Below are 10,819 nucleotides of genomic sequence, written 5' to 3' on the forward strand. Positions count from 1 at the left end.
AATACATTCATAAGCAGTTGCCATTTTCGTACAGCGATGATTGATTTTAGTCTCGTGTGCAAGCACTAAATATGTTTTCACTTGAAACCTTTTTGACTTCAAATGTCTTTAGGATTTTCTCTGCATATTATCTATCGACAGTCTTGAGTGCAGTGACGTTGGTTTGAAAATTTTGGGTGGGCTCGACACCTGTGCTTTGATGAGAAACGTAATTGTTGACAATACATTTGTTCCGTTGCAATGTACTACTGCACTGATACATTGTATCGATTGTATTTCCACCTACACCGTGACTATAGCCAGTTTTCAATGGTACGAGGAGTATTTTAACTCGTACAAGGATGACTGCAACGACATAAAAGAGGAAATTACGGAGTGCGTTGCAGCCAAAGCAGTCAAACTTTGTGCTCCTGTTTAGCAACTGGAGGTCAAATTACGCGAATTGCATTTTTCTGTACAAGAAAATGGAAATACGTGTGTAGTAAGTGTCGCATATTTATCGAAAAGTAGGTTGTTCATAAGATTTCCGATTTTTAAATATTTTTGAGGTGTTCATTAACTTTCTTCAAGAAGCTTTTGCATCTTACAACCTTTTCCACCGATTGCGATCTCACTGCGTATACTTTTGTTTGTAAGTATTACATAAGCAAATGTTTCACTTGTTCGTTTATCCAAATTGAAACTTGATATTATTTTATATTACTGTTGCTATATTACATTGCACAATCCTTGTATTAAGAGAAACATGTTAAAATTCTGGATATAGTTTCCTTACAGATAAAGCATGATTCTACATTCCAAGTATACAAATGTATTCGTTTGTGAAATAATGAAAATCTCGTCTTCACGATTAGAAAATTGATGTGCTGCATTGCATATCTGATGAAAATAATTAGGTCCATTTCCCTGAGTAACGTTGTTACAAAACTGCGTACTATTCACGCGATCATGTGATTTGAGTGCACAAACGAAAGATTGGAATCTTTTTCGAATTCTTCTTTTTATATATGTATCTGTATATAATTTTGCACGTTTTAAGCGAATCACGTGCTTCATCTTTTCCCCGTCACTATGTCAAACTTCAAAACGCAAATTTTTTTCTTTTATTTTTTGCTAATAATTACTTACGAGTCTGCCAAATTATTCAAATTCCCCATCACATAAACAAATATCACAAGTTCAAAACGTTACTGTGTTATTGTCCAATCTGCATAGAGTTTTCGACGATATGATGACCAATATCTATATATTTAGATTTGTTATAGATATCTCCAACATATGTTGATATACGAAAAATTACATTATAGTAGATTGTTGGCTGGGAACTTCTTGGATATTCTACAATTCCGTTCATCCGGGCGGATTGCATTGGAGTCGGATTCTTTTTCATCGCTAAATACAACTTGTCTTTAATGTCTTCCACATTGTATACTGTACACGTATCTTTATGAATTCTATACGTTTTTCTTTACGTTAAGATGTGAATGATATCTAACGTCGCAGTGTTGCATGTTACAAATGCTTATATCGTTGCAAAATACATTGTACGATGTATCGCAAGACCTACTATTTTAGCAAATCTTTTTTTGCCAATGCGACTGTTCTCTACTCTTTCTTGTTTTATATTTTGTAGTACTTCTAAGCAATTATGTTTCTATCTTTCCATTTCTACTAATAAATTTTGTAACTTCTATGACGGTATAAATAATTGTTTACTGTAATAGCAGAATTCTGTTGATTTCATTATTATTTAAAATTTTCCCTTGAAGAGACACTTACTTACTTCAAAAATTTAGTGAGAAATAAAAGAATGAAATGTTGGATAGACTTGTACTCTATTAGTTTGCTTTCAAAATACCTCAACAGTAATTAATAACAGATGTAATAAGATTCGTTCTATAACTTTAAATTTTCTTCCATAACTTTCATAATTTATTACAGCGATTTTCCGTATGCTTTCCGTGGCATGCATAACTTATAGAATATAAAATTTAGAAAATATAAACTTGTAAAATTTGTATAAATATTAAGTATATTCTCATTTCTCCTTGAATTCTGTATGAAATGTAGACACTGTGTGGCGTGCACTTTTCACTTGGCACGTGATCCGGCTCGAAGGACCATCCATAAATCGAAAACAGTTACAGGATTAGAGATTCCTTCAAGTTAATAAGATTAAGTTATATAGATCAAGTTAAAAATATTAAGTTAAAAAGCTTAAGCTTATAGTGAGTCCTTAGGTCTATTGGGGGTATGAATAACGGTACGCGGACCCTTGACGGCCAGACAACGAGGGACGTCGCACGGACCATCTCACGCGACGTAACAGTTCGTTTGTTCTGCAATATCCTCAAACAATTCATTACAGTTTATAAGAATTCTCTACCGTTGCACATGACTCTACATTCAAATGTGCAACCCTTCTTTTTTTTTATTGGAGATGAGGAGAAGAGAATGCAACTACGTATACGATCCCCCCGTCCTCGCCTAATCAAACACCACCTTCGTCTCCGTGGAGAGGTCGGAAATTTACACCAAGTCCCACATCAAACACACAACGACTAGGGAAGAAATAACTACATAAGACGATGACTTCGAAAGGGATCGAATCACCGGTTACGTCTCCATCTGCCCTACTGCATCACGACCTGTTAATCACAGCCCAAATCAGTATTTTTAATCATAAGGCACAACCAATCCAATGTAGAGCTCTGCTAAACACCAGCTCTAGCATGAACTTCATAACCAAAAAGTTGGCAAAATTACTCGGCATAAAGCAGGGGAGGTGTTCGGTCCTATTCGGATCCCTTGATACCCTAACGACGACTTCGAAGCACTTTATTACGACCACGATAACCTCAATGGAAGGCACGTACAAACGTACATTGACTTTCTTGGTCATACCGACAACAACGACATTGGTCCCAGATCAACTCGTAGATCGCTCAATGATCCAAATACCCAGGAATCTCCAGTTAGCCGATCCAAGATTCCATAGACCTGGCCCGATCGAAATCTTATTAAGCGCGGGACCAACACTATGCGTCACTATGCGTCGGACAAATCAAGATCAATCGATCAAACGATACCGACTTGCGTCTTTAAACTTTCAGCCACTGAATCGACATCGCGCGCATTCCACTCAACTACAACGGATTTACAAGCGGATCTCGCCCGCTTCTGGGAAATTGACGAGGGACCGCCCACCACACACCTTTCAGAAGCTGAACGACAATGTGAAGAGCACTTCCGATACCTTGTCCAACACACCAGAGAAGGATGATACATCGTCCACACATTCGTCACCCAATTCTCTGCCTCGTAGGAGTACGCACCTATTAGAGATAAGTACATCATTCCTAATACATGTATTTAAATAGACAAAATAAAATATAAAGCATAAAGCGTAACATAACAGTCACCTAGTCCAAATGAAACAAGAGAATGTAATAATCCTCTTAACAAAACTAACTCGATGCCTGCTTACAGGCATCAAAACCTCCTTCGCTTGACACATGCCATCATCACTTTATCACTATCACTCAAAGTAAGTACCTCATATACATAATACATAAAATATAAATTTATTGTCATTATATAGTAAGTAGAATCAAACATATAAAAACTAGATATAAACTAACTCTCAAGCAACAATGGTCCATTATTAAAACGGACATAGGTATCCTAACGAGATCCACTTCATAAATAATAATTCAAAGTCAATTTTTAGATATCGAAAACCTCGTTCCCTAAACACTACGCAAGCCAAGGCTTAACTCTCAAGTAAATACAAGTAAGTGAAAGCAAGTAAGTGCATCCTTCATATATGCTTACAACCAAGTAATAATTAATAAAACACATAAACATTGATAGTTACATGGAGAATTAAAAACCTCCTTCTCTAGTCGATATTAATAAACAATTACTCGTACAAACTCTATAGTCAATTACAATAAACTATCTGCTGTTAAATAGGTAAAAATACTAAACTCCATCGTACCTGCGCAATGTTTATTGCCATAATAATAATATTACTATTATAAAATTAATATAAATTTAATATAAATTAATATAAAACTCCACTTCTCAGGATATCCTGTTCTACCTCCTAAAATCGAAACCTTCTTCGCACATTACCGCACTTCGCCCAAGCCTTACCACGTAGGGCTACACGCCTATTAAGAGTAAGTACATCCTTTCCTATATGCATATAATAAATAAATAAGCAATATATACAGCGTAAATGTCTATTAGTCAAAATAGAGCAAAGATATATTATATCCTCTACATAGAAAACTAACTCGATACCTATTTACAGGCATCAAGACCTCCTTCGCATGACACAAGGCCATCATCGATTTATCATTATCTCTAAAAGTAAGTACCTCATATATCCATACTGCATACAATATAATAATTCATTATCATTATGTAATAAATAGGCAAATCAAAATAATACTAACTCGTCTTACATATCAAGTAACGATGATCCACTATTATAATAGAAATAGATATCATAATGAGATCCACTTCATAAATAGTAATCCAATCTACTTTACAGATATCAGGCCTCGTTCCCCTAACACTACCAAGCAAGAACTTAGCTCTCAAGAAAATGCAAGTAAAGCAAGTAAGTGCATCCTTCATGTATACTTTCAACTAAATAATAATTAATAATAACACATAAACATTGGCAGGTAAATGGAGAGTTAGAAAACCTCCTTCTCTAGTCAATATTAGTAAAACAGTTAATCGTATAAACTCAATAGTCAATTTCTATAAACAATATACTGATAAATAGGTAAAAATACACTAAACTCCATAGTACCTACACAATGCTTATTGCCATAATCATATAGTTAATAAATTTAATATTAAACTCCACTTCTCAGGATTATCCTTCATTCTACCTCTCAAAAACGAAACTTTCTTTACTCATCAAACGCACATTCTTCGCACAAATCTTTACCTCGTAAGGGTACGTACACCTTTCTATATACTATACTAACTAAATGGAGAAAAATAATCATCTAGAAAAGCATTATAACTAATCTTCGACTTTCGAGCACAACATAACCTAAAATTTTTCGAACTATTTGCACACCTTAATCAAAAACTTTTATAATTTTATCGCACTACTCCGCCCTACAGGCTTACACCCTATGCAAACAACTCCGCTGTCTGTCCACCTACGCAAAAATATCCTCCATCACTCAATTTAAACACTAAACACCTACGATTCCCCGAAGGGTATTAATTATAAATCTGCGGGAATTTAGCAAAAAACACACATCCCTCATGTAAAAATTGTAAATTCACACGCACTCTATATTATTACAATCATTCGCGCAGCCACGGAAAGCTCAACTTCTCCATCGTTTTAAATTATATTGTACACATCATCGACATAACCGCCTGTAACCTCAACTACCAATTTTTTAATTTTCGCCGAATATTAGTAGTTACAGGCAGCTAAATCACTCCACTAAGCGATAATCACGCATAGCTGTTCCCTTAGTGTCCACTAAAAGGGCCAAATTCTCATCGTCCGTTACTACCAAACACTATCATTTATTTACTATAACTCCACACTCGCCTATTTCTCTTGCAAAATTTACATTCCATCACGAATATTTCCCTTTATTATATTATTACTAACACACACGTCACACATTTATACCATAAGAATTCACAAATAAATGTTCGTTTGGTGACGAACTCCCGAGCCGAACTTCAAAATTCCGATACCTTGTCCAACGCACCAGAGAGGGCGATACATCGTCGCCCTGCCATTCAACGAGAAGCCTCTTTCACTTGGATCGTCGAAGTCCGTTGCAACAAACAGACTCGCCTCTCTTCATCGCCGATTCCAACGCGACGAACAATTCGAAACCGCGTATAGTACGGTGATTCAAGAATATTTGGACTTGGGTCACATGACGAAGATCACGACTGATCACCCTTCAAGCAACTGGTATTATTTACCACATCACAGAGTGATCAAGGAATCGAGCGACACCACCAAACTTGCGGTTGTGTTCGACGGATCGGCATCCAACACCACCGGAGTTTCTCTAAACGACACTCTTCATACAGGATCGAAGTTACAAAAGGATCTATTCGTCATTCTACCGAGATTCCGCTCGTACCAATATGTCCTAACGGCGATATTGAGAAGATGTATCGACAAATCCTAGTACGCCCAGGAGACAGGAAATATCAACTAATTCTATGGCGCAATTCCAACGGCGTGGTCGAAACATGCCAACTCAACACCGTGACGTTCGGGTTATCAGCAGCCCCATACCTAGTTTTACGGTGCCTAAAACAGTTGGCAGACGACGAGGGACATCGATTCCCGCGAGCATCATCGGTTTTACAGAGTGATTTCTATGTCGACGACGCTCTCACCGGGGCCGATACGAAGGAAGAAGTATTATCGGTTAAACACGAACTCACGGACCTTCTCAGATCGGCCGGCTTAAACATCCGCGAATGGGCATCCAACGACAAGAACATACTGCAAGCACTATCCGAAAAAGATACAAATCGAAGACTACAATTGGGTGAGTCATAAACTTTAAAAACATTAGGCATTTTTTGGGATTCCCATGACGATGCAATCTTTTACTCAGTCGAGACCACAGCTACCACCTCCCGTGTTACTAAACGATCAATTAGTTCTGTGATTGCCAGAATCTATGATCCACTAGAATCGCTCGCGCCAGTGATTGTTAGAGCAAAGATCTTACTTCAACGAGTCTGGGCATTGAATATCGACTGGGATGAGTCCCTTCCATCAGATTTGAATTCAGAATGGGACCGATATTGCATCCAATTACCTTACTCAATGATATTCGGTTCCCTCGTAAAACAAAAATTAAGGCAGCTATTAACATTGAATTACACGGCTTTTGTGACGCCATTGAGAGAGTGTACGGAGCATGTATGTACCTGCGTAGTACCGAATCTGACGGACATACCCAGACTATACTACTTACGGCGCAATCAACGATAGCGCCGCTAAAATCACTGACCATCCCAAGACTCGAACTAAGCAGAGCATTGCTTCTCACCTCTCTAATCTCCGGTATAAAGAAATCCCTAACGATAAATGTCTCTCGAGTCGTGTATTGGACTGATTCCACCATCGTGCTCTAGTGGATTAAGTCCTCGCCACACACGTTAAAAACCTTTGTGGCGAATCGTGTATCTGAAATACAAACCAAAACCAACATCGCCGACTGATGCCACGTGCCCACCTTCGACAACCCAGCGGATCTAATCTCCCGAGGTCGGACGCCCAAGGAATTCCTGCGCCCGACTATTTGGAAAAACGGACCCGAGTGGCTTAAGCAGAAAGAAGAAAATTGGTCGATCTGGGTCCCAACACCGCTGGGCGAAATTCCGGAACAAAAAAAGACGATTTGCCTAGTCACGAACACCATCGACCATACTCTATTAGAAAGATATTCTTTCTGGACAAAATTAATGAGAGTCGTCGCACGGTGTCTTCAATGGAGACACAAACAAAACCGAGCTGCCCATTTAACCGTAGACGAATTAACTACGGCACACAACCAATTAATAAGGATAAAACAATCCATTCACTTCTCGACTGAAATTCGGGCATCCATTTCTCGAATGAGATTCGTACGCTCCAGAAGGATCGGGTCAAGGAAGTTGGAGGGAAACTCCAACCCCTAAATCCCTTCATCGACAAGGAGGGAATATTACGAGTCGAGGGACGACTCAGTAACTCGCCGATATCTTTCCAGCAAAAACACCCTATTATTTTGCCGAAGTCGTCAGTAACGGAAATCATCATAGACCAGGAACACCGGAATAACCACCATTCAGGAACACAAGCCACATTATACGCGGTCAGACAACGTTACTGGCCTGTCGACGGTCGTAGCCGAGTATGGCGCACTATCAAAAAGTGCGTGCGATGTTGTCGAGCCAATCCACCCCCAGTAGAATACCTGATGGGAGATCATCCACAGGCACGTATTATCGAGTCGCGTCCCTTCGCTAACGTTGGGATCGATTATTGCGACCTATTCTATATCAAGGAAAGAAGGGATCACAGCAGACGAAAGGTCAAGGTTTACGTCGCCATATTCATATGTCTGGCAACCAGAGCTGCTCATATCGAGTTGGTGAGTGACCTCGCAGCCGACGCATTCCTTGCCGCTCCACGCCGATTCATCTCTCGGTGAGGACATTGCGCGACAATTCTTTCGGACAACGGCACCAACTTCGTCGGGGCTAACAAAGAATTGAAAGAACTCCGGATCCTCTTGCAGTCCGACGACCACAAGGAAAGGGTGCAGATCTTTCTAGCTGATCGGCAAATACAATGGCGTTTTAATCCTCCTAGTTCACCACACTTTGGTGGCTTATGGAAAGCCGCGGTGAAATCGTTTAAACGCCATCTCACCCGCGTCGTCGGCACGGAGCTCTTAACATTTCAACATCTCAACACTCTTGTTATTAAGATAGAAGCCATACTCAACTTCGGCCTACTTACTCCAATATCATCAGATTCTAATGATCTCCCTGTCCTCACTCCCGGCCACTTCCTAACAAGCGACACCTTAACTAATTTACGAGAACGAGATTTCAGGGCTACTCCACCAAGTCGGTTATCCAGCTGGCAGCGTATCAACCAACTCAAACAACATTTCTGGAGCCGTTGGTACTGAGAGTATCTCACCGAGTTAACCAGCCGTAATAAATGGAACAAGGGCAGTCATAACATTCGCGAAGATACCATCGTCATTCTCAGGGAGGACAACATTTCATCAATGCAGTGGCTCATAGGCCGCGTAATCAAGTCGGAGCCGATGGAATAATACGGACAGCTTCCGTGCAGACGGCAGCGAGTATCTTGGATCGCGGCGTCAAACGACTGGTCCTCCTACCCTGTCAACCCGATTCAGGCGAGTCCGCACAGCTCCGAAGAGCGAAGGATGTGGAGAAGATATGCACCTGACCCCTCACACAGAATTTTGATCGGTGCCCTCTCAACGGGGGGAGAATGTTATGTCGCGTGAGACATCTGCACTCCATCCCTCGTTGCCTGGCAGCCAACGGTCCACGTACCGTCATCCCGACCCTCAATAAACCTAAGGACCCACCATTAAACTTTAACTTCATTGTTTCAACGCATATTTTTCAGTTAATCTGTTTGTCCTGAAGGATTTTCTAATCCTAGAAATGTTTTCGGCGTATGGCTGGTCCTTAGTAGAGTCCTTAGGTTTATTATGCGCTCTTAAAAATTACGGAGAAAGCGGGTAGTGACCTAACGGAAAAAGCGGATATTTATCTAACGGAAAATCCGGTTTTTCCCTTAAACAATGACATCCACTAGCAACGTTGGTAGGAGGTATCGTTCCCCTCTCATCACTCATTAACATTGACTAGAACCAATGGATATCGCAGATCGTTACCCTCACCTTACTAACGAAAATTGTGAGCAACAAATCCGCTTTTTTCGTTCAAAAAAACACACCCACACCGAGCTTTCTTCCGTAATTGCATGAGAGCGGAACATCAGTCTACTCAACTGCTACTTCTTCTACATCAAGAAAGTCAAATTCTTCCTCTATTACATTCAACTGTAAGGGCCTTGCTCCACTACGAAAGAACATTCAATGTATATCTATCGGATCTTCATACGTCAACGAATCGTTTACGACATTTATATCATACGTAACGGCGTAAGTTCATTGTATTAAGTTGTTGGAAATATAAAATTTATAACCTATTAATCGCAGTGTTATACCACATCAATCACCCCTATTATCCCAAAAGAAATAAGGGGACGCGCTTCTTCGCGATCGCGTCTCCCTGCGACTGGTCGAAAGTACAAGGATATAATTTTTTAGTTGTATACCGTCAGTCAACAGTGACTAACACGGCCTGAACGAAAAATTCTGAAAGTATTCATAGAAATGGAAAGACACGGGGAAAATCTTCTATAAATATCAATAGAAGTAGCAAGATATCCAATTATTTACATGTAGTTATTTGTACCGTTATTTGCATTAAGACCGGTTACCAGACACAAGTATAATAAATCCAGCGCAACAACTTAGCCAGAAAGTTATCTATAACTTCGAATATATAAATTTTTTGACCCGCGTTAATTTAAGCTTTTTTCTTTCGTTTCACGAGTATTGTGTCCTAAAAGTTGTAACGATTTTGTCCTAGCACCCGACATTCTCAATAAATTTAGTTTTTATATTCCAGTGCATCGTATAAGAATACACGTTCTCTTCGTAGCCGAAACCTACCGCACACTTTATGGCTAATATAACAGCTTGGATCATCTAGTTGTAAAAGCCAACAATTTCGACAATAAACTGCTCTTTTTTTGTCACTCTATCTACTCTTGAGTACTCCGCTCACATCGCCGCATGTGTCTACTAAAATCAATTGCGCGATCTCGTACAACCAGTCTTTTCTTTTTTTGTTCTTGTTTCGTCATCTTGTATATTACATTATTCTTTATGATGTTACGTTTATGTTGTGCCATCTCAAGTCATTTGCATTATCTGGAAATAAGAGTTTATCCCATAGATACAAAAGATAACTATTACTATATTATTAGCTATACTAAAGATGTTTAAACTTTACTTTTTCACGCTCCATTGCACTGCATTGTCACGTAAATTTCCCGCTACATACAATTCGGAAATACGTACTTTATAATTTGTCCAGCTGGACATTCGGTAGTTTCTTCTAACTTTATTGCTAGTTAACATGTGGATAGCTAGCCCAAGCAGGATACTATCTTCCAGTTGCTCTATTT

General features: G+C 39.4%; 1 long non-coding RNA gene across 5 annotated transcripts; it reads left to right on the forward strand.

Moving 5' to 3' along the window:
- The first annotated feature begins 3,510 nt into the window (after positions 1–3,510).
- On the forward strand, positions 3,511–5,541 carry LOC138188639 (uncharacterized). Of its 5 annotated transcripts, none has more exons than XR_011175588.1 (5): positions 3,511–3,547; positions 3,731–3,783; positions 4,091–4,184; positions 4,319–4,377; positions 4,562–4,886. It is a non-coding gene; the product is annotated as an uncharacterized LOC138188639 (long non-coding RNA). The 5 variants fall into 5 exon arrangements; XR_011175591.1 differs by lacking the exon at positions 3,511–3,547 and adding an exon at positions 5,460–5,541 and having other exon boundaries at positions 3,555–3,783; positions 4,562–4,621; XR_011175590.1 differs by lacking the exon at positions 3,511–3,547 and adding an exon at positions 4,893–5,050 and having other exon boundaries at positions 3,555–3,783; positions 4,562–4,621.
- The last annotated feature ends 5,278 nt before the right edge of the window (positions 5,542–10,819 follow it).

Source organism: Bombus flavifrons, chromosome 17, assembly GCF_040668555.2.
Source record: "Bombus flavifrons isolate JBK064 chromosome 17, iyBomFlav1_principal, whole genome shotgun sequence".
Classification (NCBI taxonomy): domain Eukaryota; kingdom Metazoa; phylum Arthropoda; class Insecta; order Hymenoptera; family Apidae; genus Bombus; species Bombus flavifrons.